This window comes from Xyrauchen texanus, chromosome 8 (genome assembly GCF_025860055.1).
Source record: "Xyrauchen texanus isolate HMW12.3.18 chromosome 8, RBS_HiC_50CHRs, whole genome shotgun sequence".
Taxonomy (NCBI): domain Eukaryota; kingdom Metazoa; phylum Chordata; class Actinopteri; order Cypriniformes; family Catostomidae; genus Xyrauchen; species Xyrauchen texanus.
Window position 1 is genome coordinate 9,565,640 of NC_068283.1, and position 22,109 is coordinate 9,587,748.

General features: G+C 39.5%; 1 protein-coding gene across 2 annotated transcripts in view; it reads left to right on the forward strand.

The window, feature by feature from the left end:
* The window catches only part of LOC127647744 (glucagon receptor-like), a 163,998-nt gene that overhangs the window by 29,079 nt on the left and 112,810 nt on the right, over nucleotides 1-22,109 (forward strand). Inside the window, exon 1 of one of the 2 annotated variants that reach the window (XM_052132187.1) lies at nucleotides 7,916-8,122. The exons of the other annotated variant lie outside the window; for it this stretch is intronic. The gene's annotated coding sequence lies outside the window, so the exon portion shown is untranslated. Of the gene's footprint in view, nucleotides 1-7,915; nucleotides 8,123-22,109 lie in introns of those variants that run through there. 2 annotated transcript variants of the gene reach the window in all.

Sequence of the window (22,109 nt, forward strand, 5' to 3'; positions counted from 1 at the left end):
GGATAGTTATCCAATTTTTTTAAAGCATTGTTGGCAAAAAATAAACAAACAATAAACATCCAGTCAATATAGTGTGTACAGTGTTTTAATAAGCTATGTTACAAAGGTGTAGGTTTCATAGGTTTATTAAATAACTGCATATTTAAGTTATATACTGTGACTTTTCACAAAACAACTCGTAGACTTTTTAGGTGATTTTTATGGACTAAAAAACATAGTGAATGGAAAAATGCATGAATACTACATTCTACATTACTACATTCAATGTTATAGAAAAGAATCTTCATGACAGAAATTCACAAATACATATGAAAAAAGATACAATTTGAGACCAGAAACGTAACATGTAACTGTAAAAGTAAAAATCAAATAAAAAAACTAACTACAACATGTTTGTAAGAATGATGTGAATTATGAACTAGGTTAAGTATTTAATAGGGCTGTCACGTGACAAAAGAACGAAGGACTCAGACTCGAAAGATGAACTAATCATTTCTGTCTCTGCATAGTGCTATGGGTTTGTGAGTCTGACTTGAAGAACGAACGACTCGAACCGAAGAGACGAACTAATCATTTCTCTTTCCGGTACTGACAGCATAGTCTCTATGGGACTGACAGGAAGAACGAAAGACTCGGACCCGGCCGAACCCAAACCCGAAGACTCGAGAGTCGAGACTTGAACTAATCATTTATCTTTCCGGATCCGGACCGGTATGCTGCATGTGCATGCAGTCAGTGAGTGCATTGGCTGCTGTGTCACACCACACGGCCCACACACAGACACTGACGAGTCGACATCGACAACTAAGTATTTTTAACGTTTTGAAGTTCGAACCCGATGACACAAGAGGCGGAGAAAAAGGAGGTGATGTGAACTAACTGCAATAGCTTAAACTTAAGACCCAATTAATAAATTAACATTTCGGTTTCTTATAAATTGGCTTTGGCTGCATTACCTTATAGTTTATTTTTATTTATTTATTTCAAATTGAATCAACATTTTCGTAAGTAGACTACTTGATGTTTTGGGCTATTTAACATGACATTTAATTATATTCTGCTGAAATGAACGAAATGACTCGAAAAAAGATTCGTTCATTTTGCTGAACGAGACTCAAAGATCCGAGTCAGTAAAATGATCCGAACTTCCCACCACTAGGATAAACAATGTTTCACTTTTAACTTTCTCTAAAGTAAAGTGACTGATTAATTGTTACCAGTTTCCATGCCTGATTCTGGCACATCTTTGCTACCCTCAAAGTGTATATTTGCTACAAACTAATATCACAAAAGAAGTCACACATACATTTTATGCTAATGCTTATTGGTTATCATTAGCGAAAACAACACCTGATAAACAAGAAAAATATGCTCTGAACGGGACTCAAACCGCAGTCTCCAGCGTGAGAGACAGATGCACTAACCACGAGGCTAAAGGTTACATCATGTGATATTAGTCGGTAGTGGACGTGTTGAGGTTTAGCCTACTGTGGGTGAAAGCCAGCCAGATGATGATCTTTAGACTTTAAGGACAAAAACAAATGTGAATTCTTACCCACTGACTTCCTTCGGAAATTTTAGAAGCCTCATTTGCTTCATTTTTGCTGTCTTTCCTGCTAACTGCTGTTAACTCGCCACTAAGTAACGCAAGTTGATGTCAGCTCCTCCCCTACCTGCTGCATATTCAACAGAGGAAGAAACAGAGTCACCCATAGGCCACCGACAGCAAAGGAACTTATTCTATAGGCTAGATTATGCCTATGTCTATTTTTACAGGCTGTATGCAGTATGTGCAAAGCCAAAACACAATGAAATAAGGCAACTTGTGATTTCGGGGGTTTACATAGGCTATTGTCCGGTTTCATATTTGTCAGTCAACTTTCCAAAATACATTCGGGGCTACACTCAAAACATTCGGGGCTGAAGCCCCGGCAAAATCGGCTGCCGCCGCCTCTGTTTACGAACATATCCACTGAGTGACCTAACTTGCCTTAAAGGGAGTCTTGCAGCCTGATCTCATGAAAATGCATGACTGTGATAATAATTTTGAAGAATGACAATACGTGGTTCCTTGCACGTATCGAAGTAGTTGCTCTGATACATGCAGCTAAAACAGAGTAAAAACAATTCCCAAACAGATGAGGTTAAATCAACAAAACTGATCTCACAACCTTAAACCTAATCTACTTTTTTTACTCGTGATTTGTGTGAAAGTAAATAAGAGTACTTGTTATAGCACATGTTGTGTTATTTAACCAGGAAACTGCAGCGATGCCACGTAAAAACCACGTAAAAATGTTAGGTATAGTACATGATTTTCTGACAGACAGATTGGACTTTGGATCTAGCAAAATGGTGCTGAGTGAGTAAACATTTTCTAAAAGTTTACACCCACTATCAGTTCAAAGAACTCTGTAATCCTTTAAAAAAACACAAGACATTCATTTACTGATGCCTTGACCTAAAACTGATATGTGGCAAGCCAGATATCAAGGATCCAGTTTTATGACTCCAGTAGCGTTTCTTCAGTTTTCACACAGCTGTTTTGGGGTTTCTGTGCATGGGAGTCTGAACAGCTGGACCTGCAAAAAAATACACTTCAGGGAATTGTCAATTCGCACCCTCCTTCAGCACAAGTGCCACGACTAATGCACATGCTGGCTGAAGTTCAAAGTCCATCAAAAATATTTATATTAGAGGCAACATTCCTTTGAATAGTGATGCAATACAATATAGGCTTAATACAATACAAATGTATTTCTATTGCACATTTAAAAACAACTGAAGTTGACCTGAGTGCTTTACAGGTAAAATAACAAAAAATAAATGCATCAACACCAAAACACATCACACATTCTGTTAGACTTATGAAACCATTGTCAGTCATTTGTGTACATCTCATTTGCTATCAACTGTATTGTTTCAGTATTATATTGGCTATTGCCCACCAAACTCCCTATATATTGATTAATTAATCGACATTGGCCTTTCTTTGTGAAGTCTACTGCGCTTTTTCATTCCTGTTTAGACATTACAAGTATGTATAAATAAACATGATAATCTTTTTTTTTAAAGAAGAAAATATATGACAGATTAAAGGTTTTTTAAGCAACAATAAGAACCATTCTTGCACTCTCTCATAGGGTGAAATGGTCACCATGAAATAAACTGATTGAACTATGTTGCTCACACACAGTAGTTTGTCTCACCAAAGCTTATCTATAAAGCGGGGATCAGCACTTTGTAGTAGGGCAAAGTTCAAAGTGAACAGGGGTATGTATTAGGACTTAAATACAACTTTAGATATGTCTTGTCAATTTGTGTTTTGTTCAATAATAATAATAAAAAAAAATCTTGTTTATTTATTTTGTTTTTTTCTGGATATTTTTAATTTATGGACATGTGGAAAACACAGGACTTATACTTTGATCTTATGCAACAGTCTACCCAAACCACAGAGGTCTAAGCATAATCAATCAAAGTGTACATTTTCCTTTGCCCTAATTGTTTCCATTGTTTTGATTTACTCGCTTAAATTGAGACGTGGGCATCTCCTCTCAAATTACGGTTGACAGCCAATAATACTTCCCAAGTAGGCTAGTCAGTCATCCTGGGGTCATTAACCCATGATGGCTGTATTTATTCATGCTTGGCATTTCACTGGCACATACGAACAGATGCAGCCGTGGGCCTGATGCCTACCACGCAATGGTGATAAGCAGTGTCACCCTAGCAGGAGATCATGATTGAACACGCAAAAGGCTGAACTGTCTAATGTCAGTGTTAGGGTTGAGTGGAGTCAGAGGAAGATTATTAGGTGGTTATTAGTCAGGGCAATGGGGTTAAAGTGAGAACTACTGAAGAGATGTGTCCATTGAAGTTCTTACACGTGGAACTGGAGAATCAATCTTAACTTTAACGTTTACCATCACACCTGTCATTTTGCCTTTGTCTAGAAAGAAGCTCACTCATGCTCACATCCAGGAATTAAGATTTGACAGCATTTGTCCTCTGTGCCATTTTGTGCTGCTTGTACAACACGCCTGTAACTAGATGTAACACAGTTAAGGATGGGCAAGGAGGAGGCGAGATCCGGCTTGTCAACATATATCATAATTTTAATGAAAACTTAAACCAAAAGCATAAACAAACACACACATGACGGACATGCCCGTAATTCTCTCTCTCTCGAACCATCGTCACCGGCTGCCTTTTCCCTCACGCGCCTCATCAGGCCGATTGGGGACCGGGCGCGCGATATTCCGACCCGGCCCCGCCCCCTCCGCTCCACACTCCTCCCGGCGTTATCTCAGGCTGGGGTGCCACCGGCATGACGTACACCCCCTATCCCTGGGGCGGGGTGTATCTTGCGTCCCGCGTGATCATCCCAGCCTTCCTCGCCCTGGGAGGAGACAGGAGGGGAAGACAACAACAACAAAAAATAGGCGAGGGAAAAGGCCAACACGGTGCGAAAGAGAGAGAGAGGAGAGAGAGAAAAAGCTCACTCACCGGTTCTCTGATGTACCGTCGCGTGGTCCTCGAACTCTCCTCCACACTCAGGCAGACGACAGGCGCTCCAACCCCGGGCGAACCGGAGTCAAACATTCGACCCCCAGCGGGCAGAACGCCCCTCTGCTTTTCTGGCAGCAAATAGGGACACTCCTCCGCCCCTGGCAGTGGCCCTACCGCTCCGGGCGATCGGAGGGTTTCTTCCCTCCTCCCCTCGCGGACGGCGGTCTCCCTCGACCCCTCCGCGTCTCTGGGGAAGGCAGGGCACTCCTCCGCCCCCGGCAGCGGCTCCCTCGCTCCAAGCGGTCGGGGTATCCAGTCCCCTCTTGCCCCGCGGACGACGGCCGTTCCCCGCATCCGGGCGGTCGGGCTACTCCGTCACCCGGCAGATGGCAGCGGCGCTCACCTGGGTGGACGGCAGTGTCGAGGACTCTGCGACAGGCATCCCTCCTCCTTCCCGGGCTTCGGGACCAATGTAACACAGTTAACGGATGGGCAAGGAGGAGGCGAGAACCAGCTTGTCAACATAAATCATAATTTTAATGAAAACTTAAACCAAAAGCATAAACAAACACACACGACGGACATGCCCGTAATTCTCTCTCTCTCGAACCATCGTCACTGGCCGCCTTTATCCCTCGCGTGCCTCATCAGGCTGATTGGGGACCGGACGCGCGATATTCCGCCCCGGCCCCGCCCTGCCCCTCCGCTCCACACTAGATTATCACTTTTTCTAAAGAAAATGAAGTGATGCTTGTCTGCGCAAAACTCGCTGCCAAGTTGCCATCTTTCTCATTATTTAATATGTAGTTGTTGGGGTGTTCTGGGTGGTTGCTACAGCATTACAAAATTAATTATGGCTGATATGGTGTTGCTAGGGTGTTCTGGCCGATTAGTGCATAGCTAAGGTGTTCTGTGTGGCTGCTGTGGCATTGCTATCAACCATAGATATATATACGTAGTTACCTTATTTGCAGCTGTTCCTATAGGCCATGATTCGTCGGCACGGCCACCTTATTGGAAAGGTCAAGACACATGAAAGTAAATTGACAGATATGGTCTGTAACAGTCTGGAGTCTTTTCCAGCCAACTTTAAGATTATCTGATTTTCCATAAACATTGGGCAATATTTTAGATAATATAAACATTCCTGACTTTACTTCTAAAACAGTTTTTTTTTGTTTCGTAGCATACTGCAAATAGAGTCCTCTACAAATGGCAATGTCCTCTGGGGCATTGCATGATGGCTGCTAAAGCGTTACTATGTGGTTGACAGGCCATTGGTAATCGGTTGGTAAGCTTGTGCCAGGCTGTTCTTGATGGTTGCTAGAGTGTTTTTCAGTGGATGGTAGGGTGTTTTAGGTCATTGTTAGGGTGTTGCTTGGAGAAAAAATCTCACCACCCCACCAACTTTCTCACTATTTTCCATGTGGTTGCTATGGTGTTCTGGGGTGGTCGCTAAGACATTGCTAGGGTTTTCTAGGGGGTTGCTAGGGTATTGTTTGGCAATTAATAATGCATTGCTGTGTAATTGTTAGTTTTTTGCTTGGTTTGTTGCTTAGTGATTGGCAAGGTGTTTTGGGTCATCGCTTGGGTGTTTCTAGGAAGCACCACCACATGCTGCCAACTCTCTCAGTATTTTCCATGCTGTTGCTGTGACATTGCTAGTGTGTTCTGGGTGGTTGCCAACTTTTCTTTTTTTCCCATGCAGCCGCTATGGTGTTCTGGCTGGTAGCACATTGCTAGGGTGTTCTGGGTGGTTGCTAGGGTGTTCTTGGAGGTTGCAGGGGCATTACTTGGTGGCTGCTAAAATGTTGCAAGGTTGCTAGTCGGCTTTTGTTATGGTGTTCTGGGTGGTTGCTAGGATGTTGCTGGGTGGTTAGCATATTGTTTTGTGTCAGTGCTAGGGTGTTGCTGGGGACAACACAATTGTGTACTGGCTTAAGTGAAGAGAGCCCACCCCCAAGATTCAAATATATTCTTGCCTAAAAGCAAGCATCATTAATAATGTTTTATCATTTCAATGTTTCTAAGTGAAGATTGCCATTTCATAGGCAATGAGAGTGATAGTGGACTTCCCAAGGATTCCTCGCACACAAATATAATAGATTCCCACAGACATAACACAGTAATGGATCTCATTCACAGTATGTTCTTAGTATTATGACTTTCTGATGGTGCTTGTTTCCACATCCCCATCTTTACAGTTAGTGTAGAACATGATGTTTATATGCAGGAATAAAGGTAATGCAATTACGCCTGTGCCATGACATTGTATATATGCCAAGTGAGTTACTTCACTCGCTGCAATTTCTTTTGGTCCCTAAATGGACAGTTCTCTTTGAGCATATCAGTCATGTGCTTTGTACATGGTTTAAAATAGAGATCAGTTCCATTGTAGTTTTACATGTCTAAGAAATGTGCCAAGTTTATTTGGCTATAGGGGAGACTGGGGCTAGTTGTCACACTGGGAAGTTTCTCAAGATCTATCTCAGAGATTATAAAGTTTTGAGTCAAAAATTATTTCAGTGAATTCTGTCCTTCAAACTAAAATGTCACATTTCATCATTGTTTATTAATAAATTAATAAAATTACACTGAGATACATTGAGGCGGGTGTTGAATGAAGGTATATTGAAACCAAAATGTTGAAAAACATTTGGTTACAATACAAACATTTGGTTACAAAAAATATGGTATGTTTTATTATTTTTTTTAAGTGAAGTTGGGGCAAATTAACACATGCAGTATTCATTTATTTTATACAATTAATGAACTACACTTTCTGTTGGCCAAAATTTTTATATTTTTGGTATGCTACTCTTTCCACTTTTGCAATTTCATGAATTGTGTTAATATTGTTTAAATTTAGCTGAAAAGCCTATCACGAGTTCCCATTGTCCCAACTTACCCATAAGGTTGACAGGGGACAAGTTGTCACAAAAGGTTAATGTGAGTTAAATGAACAGTGTCTTTTTTTACCCCTGGGTAATAACATTGAGAATGCTTAACAGATTTAATGTATCTGTACAGACACTTAAAAAAACAAAAACACCTTGAGATATTTGCTGGAGTACAAATTGTGTCAACCAGCCCTGGTCTTCCCTGTTCTGTTTATAGTAAACAGATATATGTAAATACTGTAGGAAAATTAGGCTTATTATTAGTAAAATGCCTATGCCATTTTCATATTCAATGTTATATTTGGAAAAGTTGGAAGTTGCTACTTTTACTCTGTGCCAACGATTGCAGTGCTATTGACTGTAACTAACGTTGTCATTTGGTTAAACAGTATATTAATTCAGTTAGTGTATATTAGCTAGCCTACTGACGTCAGGCTGATGATGCAGGTGGACGCTTCACAGCTTCACTTTGAACACTTCATTCGAGTCTACAGATCCTTCAGCGCAACTCACGTGTGTCACCATAAACCACTTACACCAACATCGAAAGAGTAGATTTATGTTCTCAAAAGGATTCATCCCGCATCATTCCATTCAGGATTGGATTACATGTTAAATCCTTCACTGGGATTGTCTCATTTGGATCGTCGGAAAATGCGTGGCTGTGGATCACAGATTGGGGACTTTCGCGGAATTAAACGAGCTTTAAGGTAGATTACTTTTAATATATTTTTCAACTGTATAGCTTAAGTTTCTGTACTGGATAGTTAAATTAGAGGATGTTGCACTTTCACTTTGTGTTTTTGCAGGGTGTGTTCAATAAAAGGGAATTTATAAAGAGATCTGGTTTTAGAATATGCACGTGAATTGATTATTAAGATTTAGCCATTTGTTTGTTTTTAGTGGATAGAAAAGGAAAAGAAATCGAATGCCTGGAAAATCTATCGATTCGTGTATGTTACTATTTCGAAATGCAACTCTTAAAAACAAGTTGTTTGCTTAACCTCATTCTTATCTCATGTTTGAAAAAATAATAATAATATATATATAGGCCTATATAAAGTTTTATATAGTTTGTAAGTGTGTGTAAGTTAAAAAAATCAAATAGCCTAACGTTATCTGAATGTTCGAACAGAAGTAGTAAAATGATTTTTGATAATTTTAAATTCAAGTCAACAGATTCGTAGTTGTATTCTCTACGTGTAAGTCACCGAATGAACGTTATAAATCAGTTAATTAATTCATGAGAAATTTGCATATTAAACACATCAGAGTAAAGATAGTTTGCGGTTAGCTTTTCGGGTGTTTTCCTTTTTTTTTTCTTTTTTTTTAAGACATCAAAGCAATAACAGTCCTAAGGTGATATATTTTTTTTAGTTCTGATTTGTGAAATAATTTAACGCCACTTAGATCTACCGATTTTTCAATTTGACCTTTTATCCTTTATAAAAACAAGACATATATGCCAGGCAAGTGAAACCGACCTTAAATTAATCAGGCTGATTGCGAATTTTCTCACGTCTTTTGTTGTCTGTCAGATGTTTGCAAGTCGTTCAGTTTCATTAAACATTACCATTAACTGTTGGACTGTATCCACGCGTGTCGCGCGCGCAGCATGAGGACAGCGCGTGAGGCACGAGAACAGGCAGCACCCGTCAGTGTTGCTTATAGCCTATACAGACTCAGAAATAAAGTTAGTTGGTTATTTAGTTACACATACGCTTACGTATCATATAGCATAACCTTTATCCTGACGACTTCAATGTTTCTTCGCAGTTTTAACTTCAGTAGTCTTACATTTTGTTCAGTCACAGTCGCGAGAACGGACAGAGCAGCAGTTAGCTGAAATGCACCGAGCTGTGTAGGTTAGTTATTTACTCTTACACATGGGCACTTGTTCTGACCTTTTATCTTTAATACGTACTCTTTTAGCCTTTAATCCTCTGCAGACTTTAAATGTTTTCTGCAGTGTCTCAAATGTGGTTATGGCCATTTGTTCTGCCAGTGTTTATGTTCTCATTTAAGTCATACTGTACAGTATTGGTAAAGTGCTTCTCTCACACCTGGAATTCGACATGCACTGTTTAAAACATGACATTTTCTCTCTTCTTTACATTTGCATGCAATTAGAAGCACATACATCACTGTTTAGCCTAATATCATTGCTATAGACTGTGTGTGTGTGTGTGTGTGTGTGTGTGTGTGTGTGTGTGTGTGTGTGTGTGTGTGTGTGTGTGTGTGTGTGTGTGAAGCGCTTCTACGTCACATATGTATAACTGGACGCAACATCTGCTTTGTCCCAGTACCTACAAAAACCTCTGAATGGTCTAGGAGTGCAAACTTGTTTACTTTGCAATGCAAACAAAACCCCATCCAGACTGTTTTAATGCTTGAATAGAACTGAAGTGGCCGATAACCATATGATTAATACAAACATAAACATCCAAGTCTTTTCTTCCACAGCATCACATGTCATGTAGATTAGGAGCTGTTACAAGACTATTAAAATGTCATATTAAGCAAATAAGTGCTTTATAAACCTCAGGGCATGCTTTACAGGGCATGCATTGCATGAGTTAGTTCTAATACTTTTAATTCTGTTTAAATCTACATGCAGGGATGGACACAGTATGTGACACAAGTGATGATTTCAAAGCCTTCAAACCTTTTGTCTTCCCTCTTTCTCTTGCCCTTCTCATTCAAATCAGATCTCATCTCTGTCCCTGAGGTGCACAGGCCTCCCCTGCAGTGCATTTGGCTTGTCCTTTCTTGCATATGCATCACTTTTTGTGAGATGATCATGAAAGCTGTGTCTCCTACATGGTCTAATGATGAATGCAAGTGTAACTGGGGACTTATTTTTTATTTTTTGAAGAAGCCTCTAAGGATTACAGCTATGAACGTCTCTACATGCCCTGGTGGCATCATCTCTTTTCATGGGTGTATAAGGGCTATATTTAAATCTCTTGGCTTTGCCTATACTTTAGTGTACATACTGGATTTAATCAGTACAGCATCCCTGTGTTTTCTTGTCAACACAAAGACCATTAAAATAAATTAATTAATTAAAAGATAATTAAGATCAAATATTTATTAGATAATTAATAAAAAACAAGCTCACTCATGCAATTCCAAATGTCAAGTGTAAATTCAGGGCTCCACTCCAGACTATCAAATGAGAGTGACACCAAATTCTAGATAGTGGATTCAGCACACGTTTTCTTTCAAATGAAAGATAAAAGAACAGGGTCATAGACAAGTAACGTGGTCAGGTTTACAGAAATATCATATTTGTGTCTTTTTGTTTTGTATTTATTTATTTTTTGAAATAACATTTTCTACCAATAACAAAAATATGTCTGGTGGTGTAATCATCAAGTGAAAGGAACTGAAACATTTCTTGCATCTTTTTCAAATACTAAAAATGTTTACTGCTTTTTTCAGACAAAATAACTTTTTTTTGAGTGTTGTTTTTTTTTGTTTTTGTTGCAAGAATGTCAGATTTTTATTAACTTTTTTTTTAGTCTCCAGATAGTTGCACCACTTTAGACTTACATTTTTTTTATCTAAAAAAAAATAATCTGTAAAAAATATCTAAAAAATGACTTTGAATACAGAAATTGAAATATGCATTCTGTATTCAAGTAATATTTTTAATTTGATTTTGTGGGAATTGTATTTTTTAATAACTAAATATATGTGGAAAACAATTTATTGACCCAATAATAACAATAGTGATATTTTTACCAAGTGCAATTTATAATAATATTGCATATTTTGTCCCACAAGAAACACAAGCATTCAATTTGATTTGGGGTTTAGATTATTGATATATACTGTATAGAATTTATTAGGGCTGTGAATCGATTTATTATAATTTTTACTAATCAGACAGTTTTTTTGTGATTTAATAACAATTTAACATTGCAAATTACAACAAACATTAATATAATCTAAATAATTAATAATTACATTTACTTTATACTTTGTCTAAAAGAACTGGCAAGAAATTGGTTAGTCATCATTTCTTAATTATTGTGCATGTTAGAATTATCTGTTTTTTTGTATTTGTTATTTTTTTTAATATAGACATAATTTTTTCTTAATTAGACACATTTTTACTGGTATAAATCTTTGATACAAGAATATTTTAACATACCATTAAATCATTCTGCAATTAAAAGTTGGGCAAAAAAAGCAATTTTCCAGTGGAGTTTATTAAAAATAGAATCAAATGGGCAGATTCCTTTCATATCAAACTTTATTAAGTTTATATTTCCAATGCATTATTAGATACTAAACATACAGATACATAACATATTGAATTCTGAAGTTTAATGTGCTGAAATTTAAAATCTCTAAACTTATTTTCTCTGGCTGCCATTCTATCTCTATTACACGGTTTCACTTTTTACCTTGGTTTAGATGAAAGTGAGAGAGCGTTTTCTGGTGTTGTGTAGAGATACAGCTGCTTGTCCAAATCTTTCCCACACCTGACTCACTGCTCTTGGGTGAAGGTGAAGTCTCCATTCTCAATAAAGTAAATCGCCTCCTGTGTTTGTAATGCCCGGGACAATCTGGAACACTGAAACTGTTTTTTATTTGTATTTTTTTCTTTAAGTGGGTGTGTCAGTGGGGAATCGTGGTGCATCACCTTACTGTGAGTGTATGAAGCTCCACAGTAAGCTGTTTTCAACACATCAAAAGAAGAAATATCTAGAGCAGAGTGTCTCACATTCACCTTCTCCTGTCTGCAAAGCAGTTCTAAAAAAACTGTGTTATGAGTTAGCAAGTTCTTCTTTGGCACCAACAGACAATGCTGCTTGCATTGTCATAAACAATGTAGAAACACACTTAGTGAGTTTGGTTCAGGGCAGTTTGTATGAATTTGCGTAGCTAGAAGTAATTACATTCATGGACTTCTGTAGAGTATGATTTGCACTTAAATTGAGGTTATTTGGGCAATGTCATAAGTCTTAAACTTTATTACAAATTACATGTCTACAAATCTGCAAAGAGGCTTGAGAAATAATGTTTAAGCACCATAAACATTTTCTCCACAAATGAAGATCTATACATTTTTCCTCTATTTTGTCAACTACTGCTGTAGGCTTGAATTTTATAATGCAATAGAAAAAGACAACATTAGCCTACATATTTGAGTTTAATCAATGATTGCTCCTGCACAACCTGCAGTATAAGGCTGTTTGCTCATGCTGTAGCGAGTCTTTTACTAAGGAGGGACTTATGAGTCAGTGCAAGAAAGTGAACGAGAAAGATTCACGACTGAAACGAGTCTGATGGCACTAATGCAAATTGTGGAGACCACACCACTAACTGGACTCCTGTGTGCTAAGAATATGTGCCTCTTTTCCAGGAGTGGATATGTCTTGGGGCTGATATACAGTACAGTACGTCAGGGCCGTAACCACAATATACACTGAGGGGGACAAGTCCCCCCAAATAATTAGATATGGTCAGATTGTCCCCCCCAATAATTGATATACTTGTTGCTGTTCTGCTGCAGTTCATTATGCACTGCTGTTTAATTGCCATTAAGTTGTTGCAGGAATAACATAATGGTTTAAACAAAAAGTAAATTTTTTAGCATACTCAGTTGTATAACAATATCAATGCTCATCAATATCATACGAGATAGCCAATCAAATCAATGAAGCCGGGACTCAAGTTTCAGAAGCTGAGTGGGAACCTTATGGATTATTCTAGCTCCACGCAGAAAGCACTCATCAGGGTCAGCAGTTCAGGTTAAGAGTGTTAGAGTCATGTAAGATGTCGATATATAACTAAACATGCAATATTTGACCACTATTTTATGGTTGAAATGTTGTATAGACCAACAGTAATTTCCAAGGGTGTAAACTATTCAGCATTTGGAAAAACAGTTTAAAAATATGTCACGTACAGAATGTGATTCAGATGTCATTCATAATTGTGAATGTGAAAATATTAATAGTAGTTTTCAGCATATCAGACTCAAGACAAAGAGTGAATGTGTTTACATTGCAAAATAATTGAATGAATGTGGTTATCTGGTAAGTTTCTGAAGTACCTTTTTAGAAAAATCACTTGACATTGTCTAAGAAAATGATCTATAACACAAAGTAGAGTGATTTCACCCTCAGATTAAATCTAGAATATGGTAAGACCTGTGACTTGTGAATTTAATTGAGTTTTTAGGTTGTGACAAAGACAGTGTCATATATTTTTAATACAAATATTATTAGGTAATCATTAAAATCAATTTAAGATTTTCTAAATAATTTATTTGTCTTCAATTCATTCTGAATTTTGTACAAGATGTCCTAAGAGTCTTCTTTTAAAAGAGAGGATGAGCCACCAGTTAAAGTAGTAAAAATGGAAAATGTACTTTTACTCACTTATTTACTCACCCTTATGTTGTTCAAAACCCACATGCTGTTACTTTTTCTTGGAACATAAAATACATATTTAAAGCAGCTCTGTTCCATAGTATAACAGTTTATAGTGTGCAGGAGCGGTCAAGCTTCATAAAGCACAAATACTATAAAACACTATTAAAGGTTCAGTATAAAGACATCATTACAGTAGTACAAGTGACTCGTACATTATATTCCATTATAAGATTTCTGGGGACACACAACAGCTTTGTGTTGTATGGACTAGTTTTATGGTATATTAATAATTTTTTTTTTATAGCAGTGGTCAATATGAACTATTTTTGTATGTAAAAGAGCAACGTTCAGGTTCTCGAAGAAAAAAAAGTTTTAAGATTCTTTGGGATGTCTCCTTTTCTTGAGGACTGTAAATAATTTAGTGTATTTTGTTTTTGCTAGCCAGCTAACACAGTCTTGTCATTTTACAGATACATCAATGATGAAAATAAATTCTAATTATATTAATGTTTTCTTTGAGACAGCACAAAAAAGAAAGAAAAGAAAAGATGACTGAAACAGGCAAATTGCTAGCAATGTAGACACAGTGTTTGTCTTGTACTGTGTGAACAAAATGTATGTTTTAAAACCAAACATTTTGGGTGCATTGAAGTTGCATTAAAGCCTTTATTCAGAAATGACTGCATTCAGATCCAAGGACAATTATATTTGTGACCATGACCCCACGGTCTGGTAGTACATACATACACTGATGCAGGATGCTTAACATTAAGTCTGTAATGTGTGTGTGTGTGTGTATGTGTGTGTGTGTGTGTTTTATCTTAGTGCAGTTTCTTGAGGTTTTTCCACTCTGTTCAAGCAGTTTCTTGATTGCTACCAGTCTACCCTTATAATGTCTGGTCTATTTTTAGCTAAACGGCTGACTCAGCTAGAACATGTGCTATCAAAAATGGAAAATTAAGTTCTTCCACTTAAAGGGATAGTTCACCCAAAAATGAAAACTCTGTCATTATTTACTTACCCTCATGATATCCCAGGTGTGTATGACTTTCTTTCTTCAGCAGAACACATTTGAAGAAAAATGATATCTTTGCTCAGTAGGTCCTTAAAATGCAAGTGAATAGTGATTTCTCTTTTGAAGCTATAAAAAATCACAGATAGCACTAGCTGACAGTCAGCATAAACATCATCCATACGAATCCAGCTGTTAAATGAATGTCTTCTAAAGTGTTATGATCGCTTTTGGTGTGAATTTGTTTTTCAAGTACTTTTTAACTCTACCATCGCTTCCGTTAAGATTCACGAGAGGGTGGAATCCAAGCGGCCTCTCGTGTAACGTAATCTCACGTTCTCTCCTCGGTTGAGACATCTAGGATCAGCACACAAATGCACCATTGTGAGTAAAGAAACAGACAAATACAGCTCTAAACCAAAACCAACCAAGCTACCGTTCAGCATTCCTCCTCAGTTGTAAACAGCACTGCTCTTCCAGCTGTGACACACGTCAGTTCTCGCGTTTCAAATGCCAATGCCATTACGACACGCGTGTACAACTGAAGAACGGAAGCATGATTTAGAGTTAAAAGTACTTAAATATTTATCTTTTTCGCAAACATTAAGACTTTAGAAGACATTAACTGTTGCAGTCATATGGATGTGCTGACTGTCTGTGATTTTTGGAGCTTATAAGCAGTGGTTCTCCTGCTCCAGGTGGTCGGCAGCGAGCCCCTCCCCACTCGTGGTCTCGGCGGTCTCAGACCCTGCCGCTTTTCAGCGGCCGGTAGGGGACTCTTCCGCCCCTGGCAGCGGCCCTGACCGATCCAGGCGGTCAGTTAGGAGCCCCTTCTCCCCTCGCGGTCGGCGGCCGTTCCTCCGCTTCCAGGCGGCCGGGCTCCTCCGTGCCCCCGCAGACTGCCTTGGCTGCTCCGTTGGGGTGGATGGTAGTGGCGAGAACTCTACTATGGCGTATCCCTCCTCCTTCCCGGGTTTCGGCACCAGTGTAATGCAGTTCAATGGAAAAGAGGAGGCGAGAACCGGCCTGGCGATATAAACAATATTTTAATGATTAACTTAACCCTCTGGGGTCTGAGGGTGTTTTGAGCCCTGGAGAAGTTTTGACATGCCTTGACATTTGTGCTTTTTTCAGTTGCTTAAAAACATATTAATGGCTAAAGTCTGATAACACTGTATTCAGCACAAACTGGGCTTTGGGTCAACTGGGAAAAGAACAAGATCCTCCCGGTTCACAGCATCTCTTTTCTCGGCTTGGAGTTGGACTCAGTCTCGATGACGGTGTGCCTCACAAACGACCAAGCTCAGTCGGTGCTGACCTGTTTGAGGGCGTTCAGACAGAAAACAGCGGTTCCACTGAAACTGTTTCAGAGGCTCCTGGGGCATATGACGTCCTCAGTGGTGGCCCCACCACTCGGGTTGATGCATAACAGACCGCTTCAGCACTGGCTCCAGACTTGAGTCCCAAGATGGGCATAGTGCTGTGAGACACATCGTGTGGCCATCATGCCGGTCTGTTTCCGCCTCTACAGCCCTTGGACTGACCTCACATTTATACAAGCTATTGTTCCCCTAGCGTAGGTCTCCAGTGGTGGTTACGACAGACACCTCCAAAGCGTGCTGGGGCACTGTATGCAATGGTCACAAGGCAGCCGGCTCCTGCACGGGCCCGCAGCTCCGTTGGCACATCAACTGCCTCCCTGATGGAAGTAACCAGGACGTTTTCTACAATTTAAGTTGTTTTAAAATAAAAACAACAATCCAATTTACATGATTGATTTCATTAGAGGTGCTCCAAATGTGGGTTTAGGTGAGCCTTTTTTTTGCAGTCAGACACAACAAAGTAGATTTATATCCAGATATAGATTTATTGGCAAATATATCCGTTATTGGCCTATAAATATGCTGAATTATCGGTTATTGTATCGGCCAAAATTTCCATAATGGTGCATCACTTATTTTTCTTCAAATGTGTTCTTGTGAAAAAAGAAAGTCATACACACCTGGGATATCTTGAAGGGGAGGTAATTAATGAGAGAGTGATCGTTTTTGGGTGAACTATCCCTTTAAGGAAGCAAAGAGGATGTTTCAAAGAGATCAATCTGGTGAATCAGCATCGCATCAGGTGTTAGGCCAGAGGATACTTACATCTGCATCTTCTCTTTTATGCATTTTGTCTAGATGCTGCTCATTGTACTGTAATGTCAAAAAGCTTTGCTAGACAGAGGGGTGAATTTTAGGCAAACATATCACAGGTTGGCACTAATCATGAGTTGTTAGTGCACACTCAAATGTCACAGTGGTGTCTCGACAATAAAGAACTAACACTCCTCCACCCAATATACATTCTTCATAGTAGATCCAAATGAGATTTTTTAAGTGAATGAAAGCAAGTCTGTAGGGATACACTTCCAGTATCTTGAATGGTATGTGCAGTATGTATAATGTCCTCAACTCTAAATCCACATTAATCCGTTTTAGTTTGAAAACGTCTCGGTTACTAATGGAGGGAACGAGACGTTGTGTCGATGAATTAACACTAGGGGTCGCTCCTGCGGAGCCCAGACATCTCTGATCTTGAGAAAAGGCCAATGGAATTTGCATGCCACTCCCCCGGACATACAAGTATAAAAGGAGTGACGCTGTAAACACACATCAGGTATCAGGTACTGAGGAGCCGAGCCAAAGACCCGGCCATTTCAGCGGTTGGTTCAGTGTTGTGGCAGGATGGACACAACGTTTCATTCCCTCCATCAGGGAATGGAGGTTACGTCAGTAACCAAGACGTTCCCTATCTGTTACTCACTCGACGTTGTGTCGATAAGTTGACACTAGGGGTCCCAATGGAAAATGCCACAAGAGCTGAACCGAGTTACGCAGACTGGCGGTGCGAGATGGGCAGACCTATGTGTGCCTCGTAGCACTCTGTCGCATAACTACCCCCAACACACTGGCAGGTATGAAGCGGTCCCCTGCACCTAGGGGAACGGCTAACTGCTCAGGAGTATAAGGACTGGCTGTCCCAGCCGTGGCCTTCTCTCTATTGTTCTCCCCAACGAACGAAATCGTTTGGTTGGGGGCCAAATATATGGTCCAAGCTGGGGGGTGTCCCTCCAAAGAGGAGAACACTGCGGAGACCACACCCGGCCCTGGGTGTGGTCTCCGCAGGGGGGGGGGGGGGGTTAGGTGGAATACAACACACGGTCTTTACCGGTTAGGAGCGGAAGCACATAGTGCAGAGCAGCGTTGTGGTAGATCCTACCCAAGTGGGGAGGAGTTACTACAAACACGGCGACCAAGGACAGAGGGCCCTTCCTCAGGGGAATTCAACCGGGGGGGCCTGTTGCGAGGAGCATACCAAATCCGGGAGGGCCAATATGGCCCTGAGATGGCAGAACTCGCCCTGAGACGAGCCGGGGGTCACATCGCGAACTCGCTGGAGCAAACGAGCGTGCTGGGGAATGGGAGATCTGTGGGGTGTTTCCCGGCGGAGAAGCTCCCATTGAAATCCCCAAATCGCCTCCAGTGCTAACCGACCCCGCCTCATACCCGTGGGTAGAAGGACCGAGTCGGGGAGCAGCTGGAGTGAACTTCAACTTGCTCTGTGAACTTGCTCGCTCGGCTCCGAAGAAGATATCTGATGTGTGTTTGCAGCGTCACTCCTTTTATACCTGTATGTCCGGGGGAGTGGCATGCAAATTCCACACGCCAATTTCCATTGGCCTTTTCTCAAGATCAGAGATGTCTGGGCTCCACAGGAGCGACCCCTACTGTCAACTCATTGACACAACGTCGAGTGAGTGACAGATAGGGAACTCTTATTTTTTTGTTTCCTAACATCTTCATTTTCCAAGGTATGTAGTAGTTGAGCTTTTAGGCTTTTGGAAACCTTCGTCTCACGTGTCAGCTTGCGTGTATGGCTGGGCTCGATCCTCAGTCTTCTGAGTCCAAAGTCCAACACACTATCAAGTAGGCTACCATGCAAGCTAATAACGTTGGAATCAGTTTGCAAAAATATAGTTATATAATGCTCATTCTATGATACTAGGTTGATTACGGAGGTCAGAAGAGAGGACATGCCAAATTTACTGTCACTTCTTCAGTAGCTGCATTAGAAACCCCATCACAGTTTTGGTTATGGCTGCACAAAGGATGAGTTTAAATTAAATTGCGTTTAAATTTGTCTAAATTTAGTATTCTAAAGTAATGCTCATTATCTAAAATATACTGTGTACAATTTATTCAAAATGTGAATAACACTTTTTATTTTTCATGCAATTAAAATATTAAAGGAACTGAGGAACATAGATCTGAAGTTTTTTTGATGCATAGCCTACATACTTATGCATAGGTAATATGACACAAAATGTTATGCATTATGCATTAGTTATGCATTTATACTAAATAATAAAAAAATTGAAAATCTAAAGTTTGCTACCTTTACACTCCTAAATAAGGCAGAAACGCTTCATCACAGTATGTGAAAAGGGTCTATGGAGGGCGTTTTTGAAAGTCTCTGTTTTCGTTGGAATAAAACGAGAGTCGTGAACATAGCAAAATCAGTGCATTGTGACGTCATGAAATGGTGAACTCGTGAATTAATAATGCACAAATCTCAAATTATCTTTTACCATTTTGATAAAGAAATAGTCTATGTGATGTATTCATCCAGAGAATAGTCTTGTATTTGATTATTCGCTCATTTTTATGTCAAAACTAAAATGTAAACAATAACATTAATATTATAAATGTCATAATGAGCATTAATGACCAATTAAATCCTTTTCTTCATTTTTTTTTTTTTTAACACTTGTACTTTTGACATTTACTTGAGAGAACATATTTGATGTCCGATTCCGATTTCTGAAGGAACACTCATCATAATATTAAAAATAACAAATTCCAGTGCTGGATCACCTCTCATTATGATACAAAATACACTTACAAGAACTGATAAATTAAAATTGGAAAACAAACTGAAGATGTTTATTTGTATCAGACATGTCCCAGACGCAAGCTATTTTAAAAAAAGTGATGGGACATGCCCGTCCTAGCCAAAAATGATACCAATGTTACAGACGGGCTGATAAAAACCAGTGCAACCGATTCCCAGAAGTTGCATGAAGCAGCCTATTAGATTAGATCTGGATGATTGCTTGCCATTTTTGTGCAGTATGCATCAGACAGCTCTGAACAGACTGTGGACAGTCGGCTAGTGCTATTTTAACATGGATGAAACCCACCAATGTTCAAACCATGTAATCACTTAACTGGAATTGGGTGTAACATGGTGTTGCAAGATGGATGCATCAGCTGGCATTTGGGATTTATGTCATGAGGTTACATAGATTATAGGTCTGCACGGGCCTTAAAAGGAAACCCGACCGTACCCAAGACCATGTAGACACTACCTGGCTCAAATGATACCGTCAGATTTTAAGCCCAAACCCGAAATCGCTTACTATCTAATTTCTTCACCTAGCAGAAGGGGGAAAAAGCATTGACTTGGTGCAGAACAAAAAGTCCCCTCTATGCATCCTGAACTTGTTTAGAATGTTGAATCTTTGTGACAACTGCACTAAAGAGATGCAGCGCAAAGAATGAAACAGAGTGCAGGTGTCTCAAAATGTGTTTTGCCTTTCAAAATGTCAAGTTCTTTTTAACTTGACCTGGTGTTTCAAATGTGCTGGCATGAGACGCTGAAGAAAAAGCGAGAGTTGGTTCAAATTTCAAAGACTTTCGTCCAGCCTGTTTAAACAATGGGAAAACAGAACAGTCGCGTGCAAAAACACATTCGGTGTGATCGGCCTCAAACTCCTCCTGTTTATTTTTTCATTAATTACAAATCTAAACCTGAAGTCCTACTTGAAAACTGACCCAAACCCGGCCTGAAACCCATTGGGTTCTCTGGTCCCGTCAGGCCAAGGTCGGGTTGCAGACCTCTAAAACAGTGGTCAGATAGTTCACATAGAGCATTACACGTGCAGCAACACACATAGCCTACGATAATTGCAGCCTTATGTGCATTATTGTTCATGAATTCTGTATGTGCAGTTACATGCGTACAATGAGTATAAACGGTGTCTGAGAGCTGTAGGAAATGATAAACCTTCACTTACTCAATTAGTATCGACTTCTCTGTTTTTTACCATCTCAAATTTTATTGCCAATTGTGCCCCCTTTCCTTCTCGTGGTGTGTTAAACGGATCAGTGCAGAGTTTATTAAATCTGTCCGAGTACATGAAACACTGCGCATGAAGCTAGATGCTGGTCAGGGCTCATTTAATAAAACGTTCTGAAACACACACATGCTCTATATATGCCTGTAAAATCACATTACCACTGTGTCATTTGTCCTGTGGAGGGACAGACACTCATGTCATTAACACAATCTGCCTTTGTCGGTCTGTAGCGAAACACTGTGTCCTAAACAGGTGTGACGCGACAAGTTTCCTGCTACAAGTAATCTGTCTGCCCACACTGAAAGGGAAAATGTTGTGCAATGCAACACAGTCATCAATCAGAACAAATCTAATGTTTGATTTTGCAATTATGTGAGCAGGATTTCACTGTGGGTGAAAAATGAAAACTAGGGATGCACCGATACCATTTTTTCTCTTCCGATTCCGATAATGGAAATCTCAGTATCGGGCGATATGATCCGATACCCCTGTTGTTTTTTTGTTTAATCAGTTTAGAATATCTTTACATTATTATGTGGAACTAATTGGGTGTGCTCTTTAATATGTAAAGAAACACAAACCTCTAACTACACATTATTTCAATATAAATGTATAGCTTATTAAGAAACACTTTATTATTAACTTGTATACTGGATAATACAGCAGCAAAATTAACAGTAATTCCAGTCATCAAGTCTTCAGTTTTTGCAAAATTATTTCAACTTGTATCTGGACTTCAGATCTCTTTTAAACAAATGATAATAATAATAATAATAATATATTATTATTATTATAATAGTAATATAGTGATATATGAACATTTTGACACGGATCCACCTCTCTCTCTTTCTTCCTCACTGCCATCACAGCACTCACTCTCCCCTAAGTTCTGATTACACGCACCTGCATATCATTAGTGGCTAATCAAGGACTGCATATACCTACCCCGCTTTCACACACACTCTTTGTCTGTTCTCATCGATAGTATTGCTGAGACGTCAGACCTTTCTACTATGGCAAACATACCTGTGTCTTCATTATTTCCTGCTAAATCTGCTCAACTGGATTTACTCACAAGTGTCTCTCTGTGACACCTTTAACTTCTAAACACT